This window comes from Triturus cristatus, chromosome 7 (assembly GCF_964204655.1).
Source record: "Triturus cristatus chromosome 7, aTriCri1.1, whole genome shotgun sequence".
Taxonomy (NCBI): Eukaryota; Metazoa; Chordata; class Amphibia; order Caudata; family Salamandridae; genus Triturus; species Triturus cristatus.
Window position 1 is genome coordinate 1,288,802,641 of NC_140590.1, and position 27,015 is coordinate 1,288,829,655.

Here is a 27,015-nt window from a genome sequence, read left to right on the forward strand (position 1 = left end):
TATAAACTAATATGTTTTACATAGAAGTAGTTCAATTTTCCTCATTGATGGGTACTTTGGCAATAAAAACTGAGGAAGTGGTAATGTCGTGCTGCAAAGCAATACAACATGGATATAGTTTGCAGCAAAACATTATTGCGATCACGCAGTGTGCTTCTAAGTGACATTCTCCGAATTGACCACCAAGTGGCAGTGCAACCGCGTAAATCATAAAATAGCAGGATTTATGTAACTGTAAACTTCACTGGTACATTTCTATAGGAAGGTTGAATCGATCTGAAAACACTTCTTTGCGCAAGAAGGGGTACGACGGTGACGGGGGTGAGCGCGGCCGGGAAGTCCACTGTGAGTCTATGCACCCTGAGGAGTTACTAGAGAGACCTAAAAGACAATTCGAGTAGAACGACAAGAGGTGGAAGCAGGCGAATTAGCCCCCCTCACAGCATGAAAGGAACAAATCCCTAGGAGGAAAGATGCTGGGTCGTGGAGGAGAGCAGATCGTGGGACCAGACCCTGCGCCCCCCAATATTTAAAATGTTGCTTTTATTTTGCAGCCTACTTACTCTTTTTCTCTTTAAGAAATCTTTTTTGGGCCATGCATGTCTCCGACAAGAAATAAAACAACACAATAGATAAAATAGATAAGGGCAGCATCAGATACAGTTACTATACAAAGCAATAACAACATTTCATATTAAAACGGCACTTCCGTTCGAGGGAAGCCGAACAGCAGCAAGGTTAGAGCAGATTGTATTGGAAGCAGGGACCACTAGTCCCGAACTTCGGGGGGGGGGGGGGCAGAGCTCTTCTGTCAAAGGGATTGTAAGGGACAGTGGGTTTGTTAATCTGTCTTTCTTTTAGAGACTTGGACACATCAATAAGTCTCCTCAATATGGTAAATAGTAGTGAAATGTGAGACCCAACCTGGCCCTAAAATATTACATTGTGAAAGTGGGATTTCTGGGGCATACCTAAGCCTAATTGTCTTGACTGTGTCCTAAAACAGCTTACTATCGTTCCCTGTAGTGGCAGGTTCCAATGCTCCCAATCCTTCTTATGTAGGGCGTCGTTCCTGGATTTAAGAGCGGATATGTTAGCAGAGCGGGCGGTCTAGACCTCAGCGAAGGACTCGCAGAGTGGATATCAATGCCTACCTCAGTTTCTGATTAGCTGCCGAGCAATGCTCCTCAAACCATCGCGGGTCCCCCTTTATCACACGGGGAAGGTCTGAGCAAAACTGCATGATGCCCTGGATAAAACTGTTGTGATGGGGTAGCATAGAGTCCCCACTTACTTCGGCCAAACAATACAGAAATACCCCTGATGCTGCTTCAAAAGTGTAGTGAAGATATTAATAGGATCCTCGACTGCTACAATGTTGGTCTAGGTACTGATTCCGGTGCCGCATTTGGATTCTAATCGAAACCCCGTGTTTATTATATTTAGAACTCTCTGCATTAGGCGATTAGCGTATATATGAGTACTATAAACTCTACACACTGAATATTGTCTGATCAAATTGTTCATAGGACACATTTGAAGTGAAGAGTGAGATCCGCAACCTATTGTGAACTGTGGACTGATATATAGACCGATACCACTAGCTGTGACATTGCTTACATTGCACCTTGCCCTGAAGAAGTCCAGTGTGTTGGACGAAATGCGTTGGCTGTTTGAGTGTCATATATATATAAGAACTCTTGAAACAGCGTTCAAAATAAAAAGATTTGTACACAAATTGGAAATCTGTTCCTTCTGGACTTTTGATTTTGTTTACAGATGCTACTTGGTGCACCTTACAATATAATCAATTATTTAAGCAAGGCCATGGCCTCTAAAAGATGGTAGGGATCGCTCATCCCCTTTAAAAGTGTCTACAAGGCTAATTAGATCATGAGCGGATAGATATTTGGTCTGCTCTGTCCCCCTGTTATCACAAAACTTTCCATGTGAGACCTGCCAACTTAGCATCAAAGTCCCCGTTCAGCAGGTTTAGTGGCTGCTGTTTTGGACCACCCACTCCAGACTGCAATTTGGATAAGAAATTAAACAGCTGCATAAAATGAAGACATACATTATTAGTAAAATCATTATTATAAAAATGATTTAAATAAAAAGCAAATTGGGATAGCTTGTCCTAAATATTTAGTTTTACGATAGCCGATGATCCAGTATTGATGACTGTTACTTCTACATGAAGACTTTAATTGACCCATATCAAAAGTCCTCCCCTAGCTCTTCCTCGAGGAGGAGGAATAGCTTGACTGGAGTAGCATGCATATCCATCACAGGAACAGGGGGTAATAGCTCATGTCTTATGTAGGGCTATGTCAAGATTCTTACTTGAAGTTCCCCGGATACTTCACAAGAGCAGAATGATGACTTTTCCCAATGCCTCTCTGAGTTTCCCTCCACGCTCCCAAGAGTTTTTTCTAGGAAGAATGAAGGAACTCCCAGTGGGGGAAAAGGGGATGGGATAGAGAAGAGACAGCCTCGTCTTCTTATCTTGTGTGACTTCTCTGAACCGCTACTTCTAGTCTCTTCTTTTGCGTTTCAGTTTTTTTTTACACTGTAACATAAATAAACAAATTACTAAGGTTCAAACACTTTTTGACAACTCTACCTGTGAATTTTCTATTCCTGAGTTTACGTACCCTTTTTAGACTGGGCTATTACCTCTTTTCTATGGTCTTTGAGGATGTGCTTTCTATTTACTGACACATTTGAACACAATAAACAAATTACTCAGGTCTAGGCAATTCTTTACTGTCAGCTGTGTATTTTCTTTATATTAATTATTTCATACCCTTTAGACTGAACTAAGCCTCTCTTTTTTTGTCTTGATAGTGTGTAGTATTCTCTCCAAATGAACTTTCATAAAACTGTTATGCTTTTAAAACTAAACTCTTACTTTCTTTTAACAGGTGCCCAGGGAAAGCGAATAGCTTGTTTAGCACTGTGATTTTCTGGTAAGTTTTTTTTAAACTATAAATACTCTCATATATATAACATTGTTGGAAACTAAAACGTTTTTCTTTCTTTTAACAGCTGCCTAAGGGAAGTGAAAATGCTTGACTGGCAACAAAATTCTGCTGAGTATTCTCGGTAAAGAAACAACCCTCGACTTTACATTTCTATATTACAGTAGTTGCGTGACTGGAGTTTGTTCTCGCTGACAGAACGCTCTGAGGTTGAATTAAAGGTCCGCTGGTGCCACGGATGGCTAACCTCTGGATACTTTGAATAAACCTGAACTCTGCCTGACGCGGAGTGTTAACCTAACACTGCCGTCGGTATTCGCAACAAAACTACTGACTGCTCTGCTCTAAACGCGGACGACTCTAGAAGCGCTGCTCCTTCTCCAACGGCTTCTGGTGACGTGCAAGCAGCTGCAGGGGAGCGCGGGCCTCGAGCGTTGCTCAGGGCCTCGTGCTGAAAGCAGCGAAGCTGAAGCGCTGACCTCAGAGCTTCCAACCATTTTTGAAGAGCGCAAGCAGTACAGCTCTGTCCAGGACAAGTGATGGCCTTTACCGACATAAATAGAGGTAGCCCCCACTAGGCAATCATTTTGGGGGCTTTTAGCTTGGGTCCTGACAGTACACCTCTGCAAGGGAGTTTCTCCACGTCTAGCCTTGAGGGGAAATTAGTCATGAAAAGCTTTTACTAATCTGGGGCATGAACATTTGAGGATGCTTCCCAAGATCTTTCCTCTGGACCATATCCTTTCCAATCAACTAAGTAATGCAATTTTCTATTCTTCCACTTAGAGTCTAAAATTCTTTTCACCCCAAACTCCTCTCCATCTTCAGTTTGAATCGGTTTGGTAAGTGTCCTAGATCTAAGATACGGGGAGGATTTTTTTAATTAAGAGACATGAAAAACTGGAAGAATTTTCAATTGAGTAGGTAACCTTAGCCTGTAAGTCACAGAATGTAACTTTTTCTCTACTGCAAAACGACCTATGAAATGGGGCTGAAACTTCCTATTCCCTTTCAATTTCAAATTCTTGGTGCTAAGCCAAACCTTACTCCCTATGGCATAAACGTCCTCTAATCTTCTTTTCTTATCAGCATTGTAAAGAAGTGGGTTTCTGTTGCAGTAACCCCCCCACATGTCAGCCCCTGGTAAATGGTACCCTAGGTACCCAGGGCCTTGTGACCAGAGCAGGCCCCTAAGGGCAGCAGCACTTATTGTGCCACCCTGAGAGGCCCTGTACCCTGAAACACACACACTGACTTTGCAGGCTGAGTGTCTTGGTGCAGAACAAAACAAAGAGTCAACATGGCACACACCCCTGCGTGCCATGCCCACAACACACACTGCCCTGGCATACCTCAGTCACCACTCTAGCTGGGTACCCTATGCCAGTGGTGTGGGCACAGGTGCATGAGCCCTGTGCCCCTACAGTACCCAGGTCCATTCCTGGGCACTGTAAGTGCAGTGCTGCCATTAAGAGTATATGGTGCTGGGAGGTCGTCAACACGAACTCCACATCACCATGATGACTACACTGAAGACTGAGAAGTTTGGTATACAACTTCCCAGCACAGTAAACCCACACTGATGCCAGTGTGGGATTTACTGTAAGATGCATGACAGAGGGCATCTTAGAGATGCCCCCTGAACCTAACCTACAATCCACATCTTGTCTTGTCTGAGGGGCTGCCTAGGCTGCCACACAGCACCCCTGGGTAGAGAGCCATCTGCTCTCCTGGGCCTGCAACAATGCACATCCTGGGTGAGGTGCTAAGTCTCCTCCCCCAGGATGGGCAGGGGAAGCTTCAAAGGCATTCCGCCTTTGTGAGCGTCTCCTGGCCACTTGCTGTACTCAGCAACTAGCCACTACCGGTTCTGACCCCCACTCTGGTGGGAAGACTGGCCGGAAACCCCAAGGAATGAAAGGGGGTGTGCCAGCCTCTGCCAACCCCACCCCTCAGGTGGGGGAGGCGAGGTGAAGCACGTCTCCGGGCTCTCGCCATCTTGAAGATGGGAAGCCCTGCCCAATCAGGACTAGGCTACTGCCCCCCTCCCACAGGAGAGTGGCAGGATAGGGGGTGTACCCACCCCAGGGCAGTGACCCGTTGGTCCCTGCTCTTAACCTACCTGTAACACCCCTAAATCTAGTATTTAGGGGCACCCTGAACCTTCCTTAGATTCCAGATTCCGAAACAGCAAAGAAGATCAAGAAGAAAGAAGACTTGCCATGCAGCTTCTAACAAGAGGAAGACACCAACTGCTTTGGCCCAGCCCTACCGGCCTGTTGACCCTTGAACCTGCTCCTGCTAAATCCCGGCATCTCCCGTTGCCAGCAACCTCACAAACCCCGGAGGACCTGGCTACCTTGTGACTCTGAGCATCTGGGACTCCCACGAGCAGTTTCTTTCATGCGTTTTCTGCCATTAGATAACGTCCCTCTTGGCACTACGAAAGGTGAATCGCGTTGGCGAAATTCAGGTTTGTTTGAAAAGTTCAATCAGAGAGGTAAGTCAAGTCGTGTGATAAAAATTGCAGTTATACTTTATTCATTCATAAAGATAAATTCAATTCATTTGGACGGTAAGGAACAACATCTTGATGCGATTGAAAGTCTTTTATATATGATTCCAATGCATTTTGGGCTCACAATAAAAAATAAGATAAACTCTTGTCATATGAGGAGCCACGTCTATAGAAACATTCAATTCATGCAGCAAAAGGTTAGTGATGGTGCCCATGGTAAAGAGAAAAGAGAAAAGAATTCTTGAGCTACGGTCAGTCAGCGGTGGGGTTTATGTGTGGTTACATGCGGGGTGTACTCTACAAGAATGGTAAGATGAGAAACATCATAGTCTCCGTGTGTGACGCTGCCCTGAGTCTCCGATCTATTAGCTGGGGTTTATGTGTATTAATAACCAATCGCTTAAGAAATTTAGTCGCAGTGTGTCAAAAAGTCTCAAAAAAACGTACGAAAAGCGGGTACAGTTAAAAAGGAATAACGGGTGTGTTAAAAAAGAAATTGCAGGTGTGTTAAAAAGAAGAAAGAAACAAGGTGAGTTGCCGGATGCAAAAGTGAACGCTGGGCTGTGGACACGTGTAACTGGAGTGATCAAAATCGGAGGTGATATAAACACTCCGAGACCATTAAACGCTAAGAGGTCGGTGCTCGCGGAGTTAAAAACGATGTGAGACGAAATTCTTAAAGCCGATTATTTACTTCATGAACGGGTCTCTTACCTTCCATGATTGCGTACAATTGATGCTGAAAGTGCATCGTGTTTCCTGTGAAAGTGTAGTCCAAGTGGTCGGGGTTGCTGTTAGTTAAAGTGGTAACAATTCATGACGGACTACAGTGGGCTTCAAAAAGCTAGAAAGCATTGTGTGCCGTTGTTTGTATGGAACCTATATCGTGCCATATTTGCATATGTCTTAAATAAGTGAATAAAAGTACCAAGAATCACAAATGGAATAATAAATGCGCTAAGAAATAAAAATAATAAGGAATGAAAGTCAAAAAATGCATGCAAATGTGAATAAACACATTCAAAGGTGGATGAAAAACAATTCGATGATATGCACTCTGAATAACAACCATTAGAGTGACAACCACTGAATAAACCAATATGCTAGGAGCTGAAGGTTACACCAGTTATAGATAGCACGCAAGTCTGTGCGGTCGTTGAGACCCTTAGGTTTCAAAGATTCCAATTTATAAATCCAAAAGTTTTCTCTTTGTAAAAGAAAGGTGTTAATGTCTCTGCCATCAATTTTTTCAACAGTCTCCAGGATCGTGAACTTCAATTTTGCAATGTTATGATGATTAACAAGAAAATGTGCAGCAACAGTTGACTTGATGTTGTTAGTGCATATGTTACTTTTGTGTTCGTGTATGCGGGTTTTGATTTTCCTTTCCGTCTTACCCACATAAATAAGTCCACATGGACATTTCAATAAGTAAATCACATTGGCAGTATCACAGGTGGCATTGACATGTAACTTGACGGGAGTGCCTCTCATGGGATGTATGATCTTATTGCCTTTAATAATGTTGTGACAGTTGCTACAATTATGACAGGGGATGGTTCCCCGATATTCTGTGGTTGGTGACTTGATGGTTGGTCTGATCAGCTCTTGGATGTTTTTGCTTCTGGTGTACTCAAACATTGGTAACTCACGAAAGATTCCATTGAAATCAGTTTCTAAGGCAAATAGAGACCAATGTTTCTTGATTGATTGTTTGTATCGGTGACTCAAGGTGGAGTACCGAGATACTACCACCATGCGTTGCTGATCCAGGCGACTCGAAGGTTGTAATAATGCACTACGGGTTTTTTTGAAACGTTGGTAATGGCATTTTGTAGGATTTCATTCGGGTATCCACGGTCTTGGAACCTACAAATCATCTTCTTGGTCTGCAACTGCAATTCCGAGTCATCTGATACTATCCTGTTTACCCTTAGTAGTTGTGAGAAGGGTAAATGATTTTTCAACGAAGGTTGATGGAAGCTTTTGTAATGTAAAAAATTGTTGCGATCCTTTACTTTTCTGAACATGGTGGTAGTGAGTTTATTACCATGCCTGGTCAAAAGTACATCCAAATAAGCTATGGAAGTGTTGTGGGTGTTAAATGTAAATTGTATGCGGTCATTGATGGTGTTCAGGTTTTCCAAAGCTGATTTTAAAGTAGCAAACGTGCCACGCCATGAATGAAATGAAATGAAAAGAGTTTTTATAAAGCGCGGTGGCTACCCTGAGGCGTCCCAGCGCTAGCGAACTGGGTATGCATGAGTGGGTGAAAGGACCTAGTCAGTGGTGGTAAACAGCAGCGTTTTTAACCCCTTTCGGAAGGAGAGATGGTTGGGTTCTGAGCGCAGATGGAGAGGGAGGGAGTTCCAAAGCTTTGAGGAGTTATAGGAGAACGTTCGTCTGCCCGCTCTGGATCTCTTAATTTTTGGGACTATGGTCAAGAACAAGGACGCTGACCTGTGATGTCTGGTTGGGAGACAAGGGGAAATCAGAGAATGGTTAATAGTGGCGCCAGTCTTCCAGAAGGCGCGATGGGCAAAACATAAGCTTTTAAAGGCAATTCTTTCCCTAATTGGGAGCCAGTGCAGTTTCCTTAGGCCAGGTTTTATAGAAACGAGACGGGGAGCTTGCAGAAGCATTCGTGCTGCACAGTTTTGGATGACCTGCAGCTTATTGATGGTACACTGGGGGGCCCCCAGATAGAGGGCGTTGCCATAGTCCAGACGAGAAAGTACCAATCCTTGAGTCATAATCTGTCTGGGTTTCACGGGGAGTCTGGAGAGAATTTTTTTGATAAGCCTGAGCATACCGACACAGGTGGCTGAAAGCTATGCCGCCTGGTGTGAGAAGTTAAGGGACTTATCCAGCAAGAATCCCAAGCTCTTAATTGAGTCCTTGGGAATAGGAGCGGGGCCAAGGCAGGATGGCCAGAGGAAATTATTAATGGCATTTGAAGAATTGCCCAGGAGCATCATCTCTGTCTTATCTCCATTTAATTTAAGACAGGAGGAGGTCATCCAAGAAGCGACTGCTTCTAGGCAGTCCATCAGGTTACTGTTAGTCTGTGTCAGGGTTTGATTAAGAGCGACTACTAGCTGCGTGCCATCTGCATAGGTTACAATTTTTATCCCGAAAGGGCGGACGATTGCAGCCAACGGGGTCATATAGATATTAAAAAGTGTTGGACTTAATGAAGAACCCTGCGGTACTCCACACCCTAGGGGGTTACGAGGGGAGATGGCATCATTCTCGAAGACCTGAAAAGAGCGGTTGGACAGAAAGGATTCAAACCAGTAGAGAACATGGGTGGAGACTCCCAGATTAGAGAGTCTCTGGAGAAGGATGCTGTGGTTCACAGTATCAAAAGCGGCGCTAAGATCAAGGAGGAGGATGGCAACGGTCCCTCCTTGATCAATAATCCTCCTAGCCTCTTCCGTCACTGCAACCAGAGCGGTCTCAGTCCCATGCAGGGGCCGAAACCCAGTTTGGGAGGGATCTAACAAATGATTAGTTTCGAGAAACTCCGTCAATGCCTTGTTGACATGTTTCTCTAGAATCTTACTTAGCCAGGGTAAGAGAGAGATTGGACGATAGTTAGAGGGATTGTTACTATTTAAGTTAGTTTTTTTTAACAGAGCCTTTACCATAGCCTGTTTCCAAGGTAGCAGGACTATGCCGGTGGTAAGGGAAGCATTGAGCAGATCCATGATAATCGGCATAATGAGTGGGCTGACCGAGATCAAAGAGCACGGGGGCGCAGGGTCATTAGGCGAGCCTGACTCGATCTGGGACATCAAAGGCTGTAGGGTGGCCAGATTCAGAAGAGGAAGTTTTTTCAGAGTGGCCCGGGACAGTCCCTCTGACCCAGCATCTTTAGTAGATGTTAGAAAAGGCTGGGCAGTTGGGAAGGTGGAGTAGATCGCTTGGACCTTTCCATAGAAAAACTCTGCCAAATCGTTACAACGACGTTGAGCATCAGCGGAGTTGGGAGTTTTTTCTGGGAGTTTGAGGAGGGTTTTTGCGATATTGTAAATCTCTTTTGGCTTAGAGGCAGCTGCATTAATTTTAGTTTCGTAAAAAGCAGCTTGTGCTGTTATGATTTTTTCCTTGTAGGATTTTATGGCAGCTCTATAGGCCTTTTTCCTGGAGGGTGAGAAATCTAGCCGCCATTTCCTCTCTAGGTTTTTTACAGTAGCGCGTGCTTTCTCGCAAGTCTTGGGAATACCAAGGGGCAGTTTTTGTTGCACGTTTAGGCTTACTACATTGTAAAGGAAGTATTGTATCTAAAGAATTCAGAATCCAGTTGTTAAAATTAAAGTTGGCCAGGGTAGGGTCCAAAGTAAGAGGTGGTCTTGATGACTCGAGGGCCAAGGTCCAATCCACTCGGGAAAGTTTAGACCAATTCCGCTCTGCCCGAATAGCAGTAGGCGGAGGAGGGGGGCTGTGCACAATGAGCGGCTTAAAAGGGATCAAAAGGTGATCTGTCCAGGGAAGTGGTGCAGGGTTTTCCACCAGAAGGTCAGAGCAATTGCTAAAAATAGGATCCAACAAATGGCCCTTACAGTGAGTGGGTTTCGTGACTAACTGTAGAAGTTGTAATGCGGCAAGGTTTTCGGACAGATCAAGGGCATTATGGTCATTGGAGTTGTCAAGGTGAATGTTAAAATCTCCTAACACGGAATAGTTAGCCGAGCTACATACTGAGTCGGCTAGTAGGTGAGAAAGACCATGGAGAAATTGCCCTATAGGTCCCGGTGGATGATAAATTAGTGTCCCAGAGAAGGTGTAAGTGGCAGAAAAATCTAGAGCGAAAGTTAGGCTTTCGCAATCAGGTAAAGAGTTGGGCAAGCTCCGACAATTGTACCCTTCCTTAAAGATAATAGCCAATCCACCTCCTCTCCTAGTGGGACGATCTACCCGTAAAATCAAATAGCCCTTAGGAAGGGCATTAATAATATTGGGGTCGGATTCAGAGTGGAGCCAAGTTTCCTTCAGAAATAAGGCATCAGGTTTGTTTTCCTCTAGGAACAATGAAATCTCAGTACTATGTTTAGGGAGAGATCTGCAATTCAAGAGGTACATACGGACTAGAGTAGTTTTGTCCATAGGAACACCAGGAAGTTGAAAGCCACAGTGTGAGCAGGTCACTCCTTGATCTATGGGATTGCAGGAGGGAACACACAGAGGAGAGACCTTCCCTCTAAATGAGAAGAGGGCCTGGGAACTATACCTCCGTATAGTGGGGGAAAAAGGAACAGGGTTCCTGGCCCCGTGCTCCGGTCGGCCGCGGACGGGCGCAGACGGGCTTGCCTTTGGCGCGCCGCCGGCGCGCCCGCTGCGCGCTTCCGCTGCGCGCTCGCACCATGCCCCTCTTTTGTAGCGTGAGGGGAGCAGACGCTAGACTGCTCCCTGCGCTACTTCTAAGATGGTGGCCGGGCGAGTGATGGAAGAAGTACTGAGGGAGCGAGGAACTTGGGATGCACAAGAGGTGAGTACAGATAAAAACAGTGACAGTATTTAAAAGAATGCTTCTTTTAAAAACCACAAAATCACCAAAATAGGAGTAAAATCAGGTTTAAAAGCTACCAGTAAAAAACACGCTTGGTATCGCTCCCACCCTCACGCAACATAATAATACATAGATGTCATCGATGTAGCGTAAAAACAACCAAGCGTGTTTCTTCCAGGTGTCAAGACTTAGGATGTATTTGTTTTCGAACACGTGCATAAAGATATTCGCGTAGGCCGGTGCGGCACAATTGCCCATTGAAGTGCCGGTTAATTGTAGGTAGTGTTCATCTTTCCACCTAAAATAACTTTGGTACAATATGAAGGTAAGTAGTTTCATGATAAACACTTGAAAATCGTGATCCAATTCTGATTGAAGGAGAGTTTCTTCTATCGCTTCAATCCCAAGGTTGTGTGGGATCGAGGTATAGAGGGATTTAACGTCGATGGTACATAACCATACTTCATCATTGATTGGTAATTCAATTTGATCGATCTTTTTCAAAAAGTCAGTGGTGTCCTTGACATAGGTGTTCATTTTTACCACAAACTGCTGTAGGTGTGTGTAGGAGAGTGGAATCTGACTAATGGTTGCCCCCAACTTTTTGCCTGGCATTTGAGTGGTTTTTGACTAGTCTGGCTGGGATCCTGCTATCCAGGACCCCAGCCTATCTGCTTTCTCCCTAAAACTGACGTGAGTGCTCCAGGTACAAACCTAATTGGATGCTGGGCATGCCCTACCAGTCCCTTGTAGATGGTACCCTAGGTACCCAGGGCATGGGTCCCTCAGTAGGCTTACCAGGGCTGCAGCACTTATTGTGCCACCCTGGGACAGCCATACAAACTGACACCAACAGACCACTACTGTAGTCTGGGTAAGGAGGTGCTAGCACCCCTTACAGGGATATAGGTACCCTATATCCCCGCCCATTACAACACATGTGCTCTCATAGGTCACCCCTATAGCAGGCCTTGCTAATCCTACAGGGCAGGGTGCTGAGGTATGTGTGAGGGGGGACCCCTACATGAGTAGGGCCTCTCTGCAACCTTCGTAAAATCGTTACTGGGTTGTTTGTAGTGTAGCCATACCATATACTCTTAACCGCATTATAAGTCTATTGCGATATCGCGATAACTTGAGAATGGCTACACAGAACCATATCGTGTTTGGTGTCAAACATGTAGGAATCATACCCCCAGTCCAGCCATGGGCATGAGGGTACGATTCCCCCTTGCTAGAAGGGCAATATGGGAAAAGCGGTAGAATTTAGACACCAATTTAAAAGTGCACAAGTTTCACAAAATGGCTACTGCCCGCCACCTACACGACCCTGGCTGGCTGTTGCTGGGGAAAACCCCAGCCTCGCCAGCTGGACAATAGGGCTCCTGTGGCAATGAGGTGCTAGCATCTCCCCAGACAGGATAATGTGGATTGGAACAGGGTGGGTGCACCAAATGTCCTTTCAGAGTTGCACGTAGGCAGCTGCAGAGACCTAATTCTGCATACACCGCTTGGAACCGGTTCAGGGGCATCCTGCCCCTCGCCTAGGCGGGAAACACACAAAGGGGAGAGGGTGTAGCCACCCTTTCCCGCCTCACCACTCATTGGTGGACACTACTCTGGACACTCCCCTAATCTTGGGGATAAAGGTGAATAACGTGGCCTCAGAGCCTCAGATTAATTTGGAACTTCACAGAACCGACCTTCGACGAGCTGCTGCCCAGCTGACTGAAGAAATCTCCCTTGGGATAAAGGAGTTATCCCCCTGCTTGGCAGGCACCTGAAACACTGCAAGTGACCCGGTTGGAACCTTGCTGCTCCAACGGACTTCAACGACTTCCAGCACCCTTGAGGTGGGTTTCCAGTGCATCCCAGAGGCCAGTGAGTGTGCTCAACGAGTTTGGGCACCATGGACCGCGTGGCTGCCGAGATCCCCAATACCCCAGGACACCGGCCACCTCTTGCATAGCACACGACCCTGACCAGTGGGGAAGTTGTGCTTTGGCCCGTTTTTGAGCCAACCACTCTACAGCAATTGTGCCAAAGACCAGCACCCTAGCCCTCTCCGGTGGCCCGTGGGTGCCCTTTTACGCACGTCAAATTGCCGCCTCCCGTGGTCCCTTGTCTCTCGACTTGTGGGCCCTAGCGGAGGTCTATCTTTGAAAACAAGAGTTCCCCTGGTTGCTCTAGGTCTGCTCTACAGTCTCCTTGAAGGAGACCTCTCCCAGACCTTGTGGGTCTGCACTGTAGCTGATTTGTTTATTCTTCGTGGGTTGCGGTTGCCAAGGCTTAGTGGATCCAATCCGGACACTAACACCGCAGCGACCCTCATCCGACGTGGGACAGTTGCCCTCCGGAAGCTGGCCTTCCTTGAAGCCTCCCGGAGCCCGTGGCTGCAGATCCAAGCAACAGCACCTCTCACCTGAAGCACCCGACATCGAAGGGCTCTTTGCTTTGAGCCTCCTGGTCACTTTGCCGTGACCCAGACTCTGTCCCCTCTGCTTTCAGGTTCTCCTCTACATTCTTCACATCTTTGATCTTCACGGCATCATCGACGCTTTTGGCTAGCATACCTTTTGACTATTTTCCCATTGAAAATCAGCCCGCGACCCGACAGCAGAAACGACCTATGCACCCGTCTTCCCTGGGGCATTGATTTCTGTGCTCTTTATTGTGTTTATAAATGCTTGTTGAAGTGTAACTTTGCCACTAGTCACATAAAGCGACTGTGGGATTCTGTCTAGAATAAATACATATATTTTATATATATACCTGTGTGGGCTACTCTTTCATTTGGTTATTCAAGAGGTTATTATGGTAAAACAATAAGCTTAACACTCCTTCAAGACTGAGCCTGAAGGCTGCTCTCCACAGCTACCACTAGGATAGCTTTCTTTAAAGGTTGTCTTAAACCTACCATCAATAAGAGTCGAATTGGACTGGTGCAAGGTGTCCCTATAACTAGGAACAGCATATGCCAGGCCAACTTCTCACAGTGTGCATCTAAACTTTTTCCAACTGACTCATGTATACTTCCCCTGGTGGACACAATAGGACGGAAAGGAGGGTTGTTGAGATCCTTATGAGTTTTGGGGAGCATGTACAGAGTTGGTGTTCTTGGATGGGATGGTGTCAATTATTTCTTGGTCCTTTCATTGATAACTCCAGTTTCTACAGCTTTATTCAAAATTTCTTGTAGCTGTTTTTGGAATTTATCAGTGGGATTCTGCGGAAGTACCATGTATGTGTCTTGATCATTCACATGCAGATCTACTTGAGTTTGATAAAAATTAGTGTCCATTATCACCAGGGCACCGCATTTGTCCGCTTTTTGACAAATTATGTTGTTGCTGTTGGCCAAATGTTTTAATATGGCATGTTCTTTATTGGTCGGATTTTGTAATTTCGAGCGTCTTTTGAAATTGAATTTCTGTATGTCATTCTTAACCAGGTTCTCGAAGGAATCCACAGTTTTGTGGGAGACTGGTGCTTGGGATGTGCTCTTGGTTCTGAGATTCTTAAGCTGGCAGACTTCTTCCCTATTTGGAGCTTGTACTACGTTTTCAAAAAAATTACGTAATCTCAGGTTCCGCATTAACTTGAACAAGCTTACGTCTAATACTAGTTTGTTGGTGTAGTGAGTAGGTACATAAGAAGTTTCTTTTTGAAGCGTTTGTATTTCCATCAGATTCATATTGTAAGATGAGATATTAATTACCAGTTGTTTATGATTCAAGGTCTCTTCCCCTTGTTCTGTCGGCCCGTTGTTGGCTGGACCTTTGGGCTGGATATGATTGGGTCGGTGCCTTTTGCCCCTCCTGGATCTTCTATGCCTTTTTGACCTTCATCCAAAAAAGGCACACCAGCGTTGGGTTGAGTTGAGACAGTGGTGTGTGGTTGCTCGGTTGTGGTTGTTTGAGCCACGATCCTCCCTTCTCCTTCCGAGGAAGAAGTATCCGTTTCTGTGTTGGGGTTGAAAGGCTTGTTCTGTGGGCGTTTTGCGTAAATTTCTGCCCAAGAAGATCTGCATGTGAATGATCAAGACACATACATGGTACTTCCGCAGAAATCCCACTGATAAATTCCAAAAACAGCTACAAGAAATTTTGAATAAAGCTGTAGAAACTGGAGTTATCAACGGAAGGACCAAGAAATATTTGACACCATCCCATCCAAGAACACCAACTCTGTACATGCTCCCCAAAATTCATAAGGATCTCAACAACCCTCCTTTCCGACCTATTGTGTCCACCAGGGGAAGTATACATGAGTCAGTTGGAAAATGTTTAGATGCACACCTACAGCAGTTTGTGGTAAAAATGAACACCTATGTCAAGGACACCACTGACTTTTTGAAAAAGATCGATCAAATTGAATTACCAATCGATGATGAAGTATGGTTATGTACCATCAACGTTAAATCCTTCTATACCTCGATCCCCCACAACCTTGGGATTGAAGCGATAGAAGAAACTCTCCTTCAATCAGAATTAGATCACGATTTTCAAGTGTTCATCATGGAACTACTTACCTTCACATTGTACCAAAGTTATTTTATGTGGAAAGATGAACACTACCTACAATTAACCGGCACTTCAATGGGCAATTGTGCCACACCGGCCTACACGAATATCTTTATGCACGTGTTTGAAAACAAATACATCCTAAGTCTTGGCACCTGGAAGAAACACGCTTGGAAGTTTTTACGCTACATCGATGACATCTTTGTATTATGGCGTGGCACGTTTGCTACTTTAAAATCAGCTTTGGAAAACCTGAACACCATCAATGACCGCATACAATTTACATTTAACACCCACAACACTTCCATAGCTTATTTGGATGTACTTTTGACCAGGCATGGTAATAAACTCACTACCACCATGTTCAGAAAAACAACGGATCGCAACAATTGTTTACATTATAAAAGCTTCCATCAACCTTCGTTAAAAAATCATTTACCCTTCTCACAACTACTAAGGGTAAAGAGGATAGTATCAGATGACTCGGAATTGCAGTTGCAGACCAAGAAGATGATTTTTCGGTTCCAAGACCGTGGATACCCGAATGAAATCCTACAAAATGCCATCACCAACGTTTAAAAAAAAAACCTGTAGTGCATTATTACAACCTTCGAGTCACCTGGATCAGCAACACATGGTGGTAGTATCTTGCTACTCCACCATGAGTCAACGATACAAACAATCAATCAGGAAACATTGGTCTCTATTGGCCTTAGAAACTGATTTCAATGGAATCTTTCGTGAGTTACCAATGTTTGCATACACCAGAAGCAAAAACATCCAAGAGCTGATCAGACTAACCATCAAGCCACAAACCACAGAATATCGGGGAACCATCCCCTGTCATAATTGTAGCAACTGTCACAACATTATTAAAGGCAATAAGATCATGCATCCCATGAGAGGCACTCCTGTCAAGTTACATGTCAATGCCACCTGTGATACTGCCAACGTGATTTACTTATTGAAATGTCCATGTGGACTTATTTATGTGGGTAAGACGGAAAGGAAAATCAAAACCCGCATACACGAACACAAAAGTAACATATGCACTAACAACATCAAGTCAACTGTTGCTGCACATTTTCTTGTTAATCATCATAACATTGCAAAATTGAAGTTCACGATCCTGGAGACTGTTGAAAAAATTGATGGCAGAGACAATAACACCTTTCTTTTACAAAGAGAAAACTTTTGGATTTATAAATTGGAATCTTTGAAACCTAAGGGTCTCAACGACCGCACAGACTTGCGTGCTATCTATAACTGGTGTAACCTTCAGCTCCCAGCATATTGGTTTATTCAGTGGTTGTCACTCTAATGGTTGTTATTCAGAGTGCATATCATCGAATTGTTTTTCATCCACCTTTGAATGTGTTTATTCACATTTGCATGCATTTTTTGACTTTCATTCCTTATTATTTTTATTTCTTAGCGCATTTATTATTCCATTTGTGATTCTTGGTACTTTTATTCACTTATTTAAGACATATGCAAATATGACGGGGAGCAAGATGGCGGCCGTACCCTCGGCTGTGTGAGGCAGCGTTTGCTCCACTGACCGCTGGACCGCAACAGACCTCAATGAAGATCTTGCAGTGCTAAAATATCGCTACTTTGAAGATAAGCTGAACTGAAAAGATGAATGTCTAACGGAACTCCCTAACGACTTATCTTTTGATTTAGCCTTACCTTGAAAACTGACTGGGCTTTGCTGGATTACTGGCGGACGGCTTAAAGATAGCTTCGATACCCTGACTGGCGTCCCAGGCGCAAATCCTCCCTGCTAAGCCCAGCGTTTGTTTTTTCCTACATTTTCTACTGACCTCAAGGATGCCTCCGAAAGCTCCGCCGAAGGCTCTCTCTAAGGCGGCGGCGGCTGCTGCTTTGAAGACCCGTGGCTCTGCTCAAAACGTGCAGGATATCGATACGGGGAGCTCCGGTTCTGTGCTTTCAAAAATGCGAGCGCAAGATTTGGATAAGCCTCCCACTTCACATCCCTCAGCTGCTGCTACTCTGTCTCCGATGCTTGGTAGGGGACAAACGCAACCAGATATCTTTAACAAACTTAATACAAGAGAGATACTGCTCCGGCTCCCAGTGGTTTGGTCGGTAAGGAGGGGGGAGATCTGCATATATCTAATGATTCTGTGACTCCGTCTACTATGTTAATTGTGCAGACCCCATCAAATTTTACTCAAGAGGAAATTCCCCGGGTCTCCGGCTCTTTGAATGTTACATCTCCCCCGGCCCATTGCATTCTGGGTAATGTAGTCCAACCAGCTGATACATCCAAACCTGGTATCTTGGAGCTGCCTGTTGATCGACCTCATCATGCTAGGGGGTCCGAGGTTAGCGAGTCTACAGATAAGTTTTATTCTGTTTCTGATAACTCTGGCTCTGGGGAGGAGGACGACCCTGATTCTCAATGGTCTGATAATGACAGCGATGCGCCTGACTGGCGACCCAGTAAGGCGCCAAGGGATAAGGCGGCAGACACGGTACGCAAAGCACCTGGATCTAAGCCATTTTATCAGTACACTGCAAAAAACTCACAGAATGACTCTCGAGAAAGTCAATCCCAACTTGAATTACAGGAAAACTCAGGCAATAACGGAGGGGACTCATTTGATATTCCTGAAGAAATCTCCTTGGCGACAATTTATCGTACTATAATGATGCATCGAGAGGCAACTAGGCAAGAAAATATCCGCACCCAAGGGGTTTGCCGCAAGATGCAAAACTCTTTGTGCCGTGTCATTAAGTCCTCTGCTGAGACGGTTGCAAGGGTTGCGGAAGCTGAGGAAAGAATATCAGCTCTAGAAGATGCCGTTGCATCACAGAAAGATCTAACCATAGAGGTCAAAGAACAACGTAAGGATATCCTATGGAAACTATCTGATCTTGAGAATCGGGCTCGAAGAAACAACCTGCGCGTTCTGGGGATTGAGGAGAATAAGGAGGGCGACGATGCTCGAAAATTCATAGTTGAACTTTTTTCAGATGCCTTCCCTGAGCTTACCCAGTGGGACTGGAACCTCCAGATACAGAGAGCGCATCGATTCCCATTTACCAGGAAAAAACAGTCCTCTTCCAATGCTGATAACCTATATCCTCGAGCTATCCTGGTTTCTTTCAACAACTTTCTGGCCCGAGAGTCCATATTTGACTTAGCCATGCCCAATAAAAAAAGGTCTGCCAAGGGTTGCCAATTTTTTGTCCGACCGGACCTCTGCGCAGAGACAGTTGATCGCCGTTGGCACCTACGCCAGTTAATTCCTATGTTTCAGGTGAAGGGGGCCCAGGTGTTCTTGCTTTTTCCGGCAAAATTGAAAGTGATTTTCAATAGTCAGACAAGATTTTTTTTGTCGGAAATACCCGCTAAGGAGTTCCTGGACTCAATTTAGTTAAACTCTCTAAGGCTTTTTCTCCTTTCTCATTTTTTCTCATTGCTTATTTACTATCTTTCAGCAGATTATATGCTACTCTAATTCTTAGCCTTTAGGGAATGATACTATTTACAGATATGTATTTTTGGGAAATTCTATTTTCGGTATCTTTTTTTTTTTTAGGGAGGAATTGCCGGTCCAGCGGAGTGTGGGGTGACGTTTACCCAACCATCATAAGGACCTTGGTCCTGTGCTCCGAATGGGGGGAGAGGGGTAGGGGGGGACAATGGGTGGGTGGGTGGGTTCAACAGGGGGTGGGGTGGGTGGAGTGGGTGGTAGGGTGGGTGAACTGGGTGGTGATGTGGTGGTGGGTGGAAGAGGTGATTGGAATTGTTGACATTAACTTCAGTAGGATGATTATAAATGCATGTAAGATGTCAGTTATTTGTCCATTTTTCAAGGTGAACAGGAGGAATACATTCTATAAATTTCTAAACTATTACTTAGATATATCTCTTTTTTTATCTTTTTTTCTATATACATATATGTATAATTAATGACTGGCCCTAGATTGACGTGTGCCACTTGGAATATTTGCGGATTGAATGACCCCAAGAAGCGTAGGATTTTCTATAAGTTGCTACAGATGATGCAAGTGGACTTAATCTGCCTCCAGGAAACACATATCCCTTGGAGCAGTCGCCATCATCTTAGATTTTTGGGGTATGATTTAGTGGCTTCCACTCGACAAACTTCCACTATTAGGGGTGTAGCTATTATTTCAAAAGCTCGACTTGGACAGGTTAAAAGGATTAAGCAGGATAATTCTGGAAGATGGTTAATCGTTGAGCTGCTGGTCAACAATCGTCTGCTTTCTATCTGTTCGATTTATGCTTCTAATTTAGATGACCCGCAGGCTCTTATAGACCTAAACGTAGAATTAGCTATGTGGCCACACCCACTAATCTTCTGTGGAGACTTTAATATTAACATTCCAAGTCAGTTAGATATTACAAAGCATAATGTTTATGTTGGGCGGAAACCTCAGGTTTACAAGGCGCTTCGTATATTACTCTCTGAACATGGATTGGCAGACCTATGGCATGTCAATCATCCAACCTATGATGGGTTTACTTTCTATTCAATACCTCACCAAAAGATGGTCCGCATCGATTTTGTTTTCATGTCTCCTGAGGTTATGGGGTCTACTAAGATTAAAAATGACCCTCGGACCATATCAGATCATAATTCCATCATCTTTAGCTTTTCATGGGATCGCCCAGTTAACCAAATTAGGTCATGGACCTTCGATAGGAAGCTATTGCTCGATAAATTATACCAGGAACGGATGTCGGTTTGGATTCCAGAGTTCTTTGAAATTAACAGCTTTACCGCACCAGTTGGCATAGTCTGGGACACTTTTAAAGCCGCCTTGCGCGGCGAAACTAAGAGAATCGCATCCTATCGCTGGCAAGAAGAAGAACACATTTTTAAAAGTAGAGTAGCAGCACTTCAACAAGCAGAGCTGGACCTGAGTACCAACATTCTCAGGGGTGAGGAAGTAACAACCAGCCAGAAAGTGGTTGCCCTGGCTAAGGCCAATCTTTTGGATCCTCTTTATGAGGACATAGCAGCTAAGTATTTTCAATTCCGATCTTCGATGTATGAGGTGGGTGAAGCTGCTGGAAAGGTCCTTGCAAAACGCTTACAACAAAGAGCAATAGCCAACCAAATTCTTAGGATCAGGGATCAATCTGGTACAGTACAAGACACACCCGAGGGTGTTGTTAATACCTTTAGTGAGTTTTACTCAAAGCTATATACTGAGGAGGCAAACATAATTGAACACCAACAAATCCAATTGGACCATTTTTTTAAACCCCTCGACACTCAGAAGGTCACTGCCGATCAGAATCTAATCCTTGTAGAACCCATTAGTTGGGAAGAAATTGTGGCTGCTATAAAATCTCTTTCTGCTGGTAAAGCAGCCGGGCCTGATCTCATTCATCTGGAATTTTATAAGACTTTTTTACACTTACTTAAGCAGCAGCTACTGGAAGTTTTTCAACTTGCCCAGATGGGGGTCATCCCTGATTCTTGGCGGCAGTCGACAATTGTAGTATTTAAGAAGAAGGGTAAGGATGAACTAAACCCAGCTTCATATCGGCCAATAGCATTAATAAATACTGACAACAAAATTTACTCAAGGATTTTAGCGTATCGGTTTGCGCAAATAATTTCCCCTCTAGTCTCTATCCGCCAACATGGGTTTATCCCAGGCAGGGATACGACTGACCATATCAGGCGGGTTATCGCCCTCTTAGATTGGGCTCAGGTGACCAATTCTCCCCTCGGGGTGATCCTGTTGGACGCCGAGAAGGCGTTCGACAGGGTCTCCTGGGGGTACTTATGGGCTGTTCTACATTGGAAGGGTATAGCACCCGAATTCATTCTCGCTTTACAAACCCTGTATATATCTCCAATTGCTAAAATCCGTATTTCAGGGAAGGAATCAAACTATTTTTCCATCAATAGGGGCACCAGACAAGGTTGCCCCTGCTCTCCTCTTCTCTTTGCTTTATTCATTGATCCCTTTCTGTCCCTGATAGAAAAAGCTCAAAATATCCCTCCAATTGTAGCTCAGGGTACTGAGTATAAGGCATTGGCATATGCTGATGATATAGTCGTATTAACAGATAATGTTGCTGACTCTTTCCCGGTATTGAAGACTCTAGCAGTTCAATTTGGCTCAATTTCGGGCTATAAGCTAAACATTGCAAAAACACAAATCTTACAAACACCAGCTATGCCAATATCTCAGGTTCCCATTAGTACACAGGCAACATACTTGGGCATCCAGATCTCGGTCGAAGTCGATCGGATCCCTGACCTGAACTATCTTCCTGTTATTGATCTGCTTCACAATAAGTTAGAACGCTTGAATCATCTTCATCTTTCTCTATATGGGCGCTGCAATGTCCTTAAAATGCTCGTTCTCCCTAAATTTATATATTTATTTAGATCCATTCCATTATTAATTTCTAATTCTATCCTAATAAGAGCTCAAAGGATCTGTCAACGATTTTTATGGGCATACCGCAAGCCAAGAAGAGCTATTAAATGGATTTGCCTTCCGCAGGACCGAGGAGGCTGGTCTGTCCCGAATTTAGTCAATTACTACTGGGCAACTATGATCCAGCAATTTGTTTTCCCATTATCAGATGCGACCACTGAGATACCACTATACTTGGCGCCATCAATATATTCAATTGCATTAGGAGATGCCACAAAGGAATACTAACACGCATCCTCGAGCCAAGCTATTTTAAAAAAACGAGATTTAAGGTTGCATGGGCTCTATTTACGATCTGGCAAAAAATACGCCGTCTTTTTTCCATCCCTCAGCTTAATTACTATACGCCATTAAATGCCTCTGGATTACTTCCAGCAATATTTCAAGGGGGTGTAGTCTCCATCCGGGCTTCTCAGGGCCTGAGGGGAATAGGAGACTTCGCTGATTCCGGCCGGATGGCCTCTTTCCTGTTTTTAAAAGATAAGTTTCAATTGCAGGCCAATCATTTTTTCAAATACTTACAAATTAGAAGTTTTTTAGATAAAAAATCTCTGACGAACCTAATTCTGTTTGACAAAATTCTAATTATTGAATTAATTAAAAAGAAAGCAAGAATTGGGACTTTATATCAAACCCTCCAATCCCAATATCTAGATGATTTATCTGATCATAATAATAAGTGGGCAACTAAATTTGGAGTACCCTCCATCGACCTAAAATTCCCATTGATGCTAGCCAGGACCGTTCTGGTCTCTGGCACTCTCCGTACTCAAAGTTATATGGCTATGTTTAATTTGCACTATACTCCGGCAAAACTGGTTAGCTGGGGGACCACTATCGGGGGTAAAAGCTCATTCTGTGCAAGATGTAAACTTTCATCTGCCGATTCCCTTCATATGTTTTTTGATTGCCCCGAATTGTCTCTTTTTTTTAACCAAATTGAAACCTTTCTCACACAGATCACTCAATCTTCAATTAAAATTACTGCAGAAATGGTAATCACTGGTTATCAGTACTCTATGACTTCTCAGAGATCAAGATATACGCATTCATTTTTGTTTATTGCAATGGCAATGGTTAGACTCTGTATTACCTCCCTTTGGATAAATCCTGAATCTCCTACTTTTTGTCACTGGCAGGTCAGGATGCTGGCATGGTTTAAATTAGAAACTGCTGTACAAAAGTTCAAAGGGAAAAGACAACACTTAATTGCTTCTGAGAACTGGGCTCCTTTTCAAGAATGGTTACAAAGTTAATAGAGTATCTCAGCTTTGCACTGGCTTTTTTTTAATGATTATATGTTAATAGGAGTCTGTCTTTTGTTTTTTTTTTGTCTACAATATTTTCCTGCTGTATAATTCTTCATTGATTCCTTGTTTGTATGATTATGCTTTATTGTCAATTCCTCTCCCACCACCACGGGAGATATGCATTTAAAAAATCAAATAAAAATAATAAAAAAAATAAATAAAAAAAAGTCAACTGTTGCTGCACATTTTGTTGATAATCATGATAACATTGCACAATTGAAGTTCACGATCCTGGAGACTGTTGAAAAAATTGAAGGCAGAGACAATAACACCTTTCTTTTACAAAGAGAAAACTTTTGGATTTATAAATTGGAATCTTTGAAACCTAAGGGTCTCAACGACCGCACGGAAATCGCGTGCTCTCTATAACTGGTGTAACCTTCAGCTCCCAGCATATTGGTTTATTCAGTGGTTGTCACTCTAATGGTTATTATTCAGACTGCATATCATCAAATTGTTTTGCAAGCATTTTTTTACTTTCATTCCTTATTATTTTTATATTTATTTCTTAGCGCATTTATTATTCCATTCGTGATTCTTGCTACTTTTATTCACTTTTTTAAGACATATGCAAATATGGTTCCATACAAACAACGGCACACGATGCGTTCTAGCTTTTTGAAGCCCACTGTAGTCCGTCATCAATTGTTACCACTTTAACTAACAGCAACCCCGTCCTCTCGGACTACACATTCACGGGAAACACGATGCACTTTCAGCATTAATTGCACGCAGACACGGAAAGTAAGAGACCCGTTCATGAAGGAAATAATCGGGCTTTAAGGATTTCGTCTCACATCGTGTTTAACTCCGCGTGCACCGACCTCTTAGCGTTTAATGGTCTCAGAGTGTTTATATCACCTCCGATTTTGATCACTCCAGTTACACGTGTCCGCAGCCCGGCGTTCACTTTTGCATCCGGCAACTCACCTTGTTTCTTTCTTCTTTTTTAACACACCTGTAATTTCTTTTTTAACACACCCGTTATTCCTTTTTAACTGCACCCGCTTTTCGTAAGTTTTTTGGAGACTTTTGGCACACTGCGACTAAATTTCTTAAGCGATTCCTTATTAATACACATAAACCCCAGCTAATAGATGGGAGACTCAGGGCAGCGTCACACACGGAGGCTATGATGTTTCTCGTCTTACCATTCTTGTAGAGTACAGCACGCATGTAACCACACATAAACCCCAGCGCTGACTGACCGTAGCCGAATAATTCTTTTCTCTTTTCTCTTTACCATGGGCACCATCACTAACCTTTTGCTGCATGAATTGAATGTTTCTATAGACGTGGTTCCTCATATGACAAGAGTTTATCTTATTGTTTATTGTTTAGATTCCCCTGATGAAGGGCCCCCAGTGAGCCCGAAATGCATTGGGATCATATATAAAAGATTTTCAATCGCATCAGGATGTTGTTCCTTACCGTCCAAATGAATTGAATTTATCTTTATGAAAGGAATAAAGTATAACTGCAATTTTCATCACACGACTTGAATTATCTCTCTGATCGAACTTTTCTAACAAACCTGAATTTCGCCAACACGATTCACTTTTCGTAGCGCCCAGAGGGACGTTATCTAATGGCAGATAACGCATGAAAGAATCTAGTTGACAACACTCCCCGGCTCAGAGAGTGATACCTCCGAGGCACACGACAACCTTTTAAACCCTACATCTACCAGGCTTGTGCACGTCCAAACTTCATTACGTTACTCCCACGAGCAGTGGCACTGCTCAAAGCAAGTACCTGATCCCTGGCACCAGCCAGGAACCGCGAACCCTGCACACTCTGCACCCGCCAAGCCTGGCCTGTGCTGGAGTGGACAAAGACCCCGAGGACGTCCCCCCGGCGACTGTGACCCCGAGTACGGCACCCAAGGACCCACCTCGACGCTCCTGACGACGCCTGCAGCCTCAGAACCAGGGACCCCCCAACCGCGATCAACAGAGATGAGATTTCCCGACATCAAAAGGCACCCCTGCACCCGGTGCCCTGCGGCCCCCTGTGCCCAACTCCTGGGTACCTACCTATCCTCCAACTACCCAACTTACCTCTCAAAGTGGTGGTCGCACCTGAAGAATCTCCGTCCCCAGAGCTTGCAGCCTTTGTTCGTCCTTGAGCTTTTCCATTGCAATCCATTGAGCGCCCGACGGCTCAAAAGCACCCTGCACCCAGCCGCCCGAGTGGCCCTGGCAGTGCAACTTCTACTCCTACCTACTTCCCCATTTGTCCTGAGCAAGTGACCAGGAGCCCAGCTCCCACAGCTGTGTGGCCTGCTAGTCAGCAGCCACCAACCAAGGGCCCCCTGCCTTCCATAGGATACATTGGGCCTAACTCACTCTGCACCCGGCTGCCCCTGTGCCGCTGGGGTTGGAACAACTGTACTTACCTGACCCTGGGAGACCCCTGAGTCTATGCCCAGAACCTCAACTCTGCCAGTCGAGTACTTACCCAAAAGCCGATAACTCACTGTTCTTCCATAGGGTAACATTGACTGGTTTCACTTGAAATTTCTTCTAAGTGTGGAGTTTCTAAACTTTAAAATATTCACCTAAAATCAACCGAGTAACAAAAACGGAAATACTCACCTGCCATTAGGAGAGATCCCAGTGCTGGATCTTGGTGCCCAGCACTGACCCTGAAAAGTACCTACAACCGTACTTACCACTAACTCAATTTTCTTCCATAGGAAACCATTGACTGTTTTTCTGTGAAATTTCTTCAAAATGTCGATTTTTGCAAACTACAAATATTCTTTAAAAATCGTACCAACTGTGAAAACGCAATTACTTACCTGTTTTAGATAGATGTCCCAGTACTGAGCCTAGGAGCCCAGCACTGGATTACAAAAGTAACGAGAACATACTTTACCCGTAACTTGAATTTTCTTCCTTAGGAAACCAATGAGTGTTTTCTGTGAAATTTCTTCTAAGTGTCGATTTTGCAAACTTATAATTATTCGTTAAAAATTGCCTGTATAACTTAAACGCAGTTTCTCAACTGCTTACAGGTGGTACACTAGTGCTGGATCCAGGATCCAACACTGACCTAGAAAAAGTAACCATAACCCCACTTACCTGCTAAGTAAATTTCCTCCCATAGGATAACATTGGTTATTTGATTAGAAAAAGTTTCTGTCAACTTTTAAAATAGCAAAATATTGCTTAAAAATCACAACAGTAACTAAAACATATTTACTCATTTGTTTCCAAGAACTATCCCAGGACTGAATCTAGGATCCAGTCCTGGAGTTAGAAAAGTAATCCTAAAAGTGATCAATTGCATTTAACTTGAAATTCCCATTGAGCGCAATGTATTATTGTGTTTGAAATTGTGTTGCCTATGCAACAAACTGTAATTATTACATTCAAAAGTCAATTGCCTATTACAAAGTATTTAACTAATATATTTAAAGCAACAGTAGTCCTATACAGATAAGATAGGTACAGTATCACAATTTTCACAATCAAAAACTGGAGTTATCCATGTACTCAATTCAAAAGATAAATGCAATTTATTATCAATAAAATAGAAGCACGTAATATGCAAAGGGATGAGTGAGCAAACCGTGACGAGGTAAAAGGGAAATTAGCCGATTTCCTTACCGCAGGCAAGTGCCTTAAAAGATGACTTTTCAGTGTGTGCAAAAAATGAAAGTATAGAAAGTCACAATCAATTTAACATCTCATACTCAACAGTA

At 43.9% G+C, this 27,015-nt stretch overlaps 1 long non-coding RNA gene across 1 annotated transcript in view; it reads left to right on the plus strand.

Annotated features, from left to right (window-relative positions):
• Window positions 1-27,015, plus strand: part of LOC146811906 (uncharacterized) — a 137,288-nt gene that overhangs the window by 80,380 nt on the left and 29,893 nt on the right. Inside the window, exons 2-3 of the long non-coding RNA XR_014966798.1 lie at window positions 2,925-2,969; window positions 3,049-3,105. This is a non-coding gene — a long non-coding RNA (uncharacterized LOC146811906). The remainder of the gene's footprint in view (window positions 1-2,924; window positions 2,970-3,048; window positions 3,106-27,015) is intronic.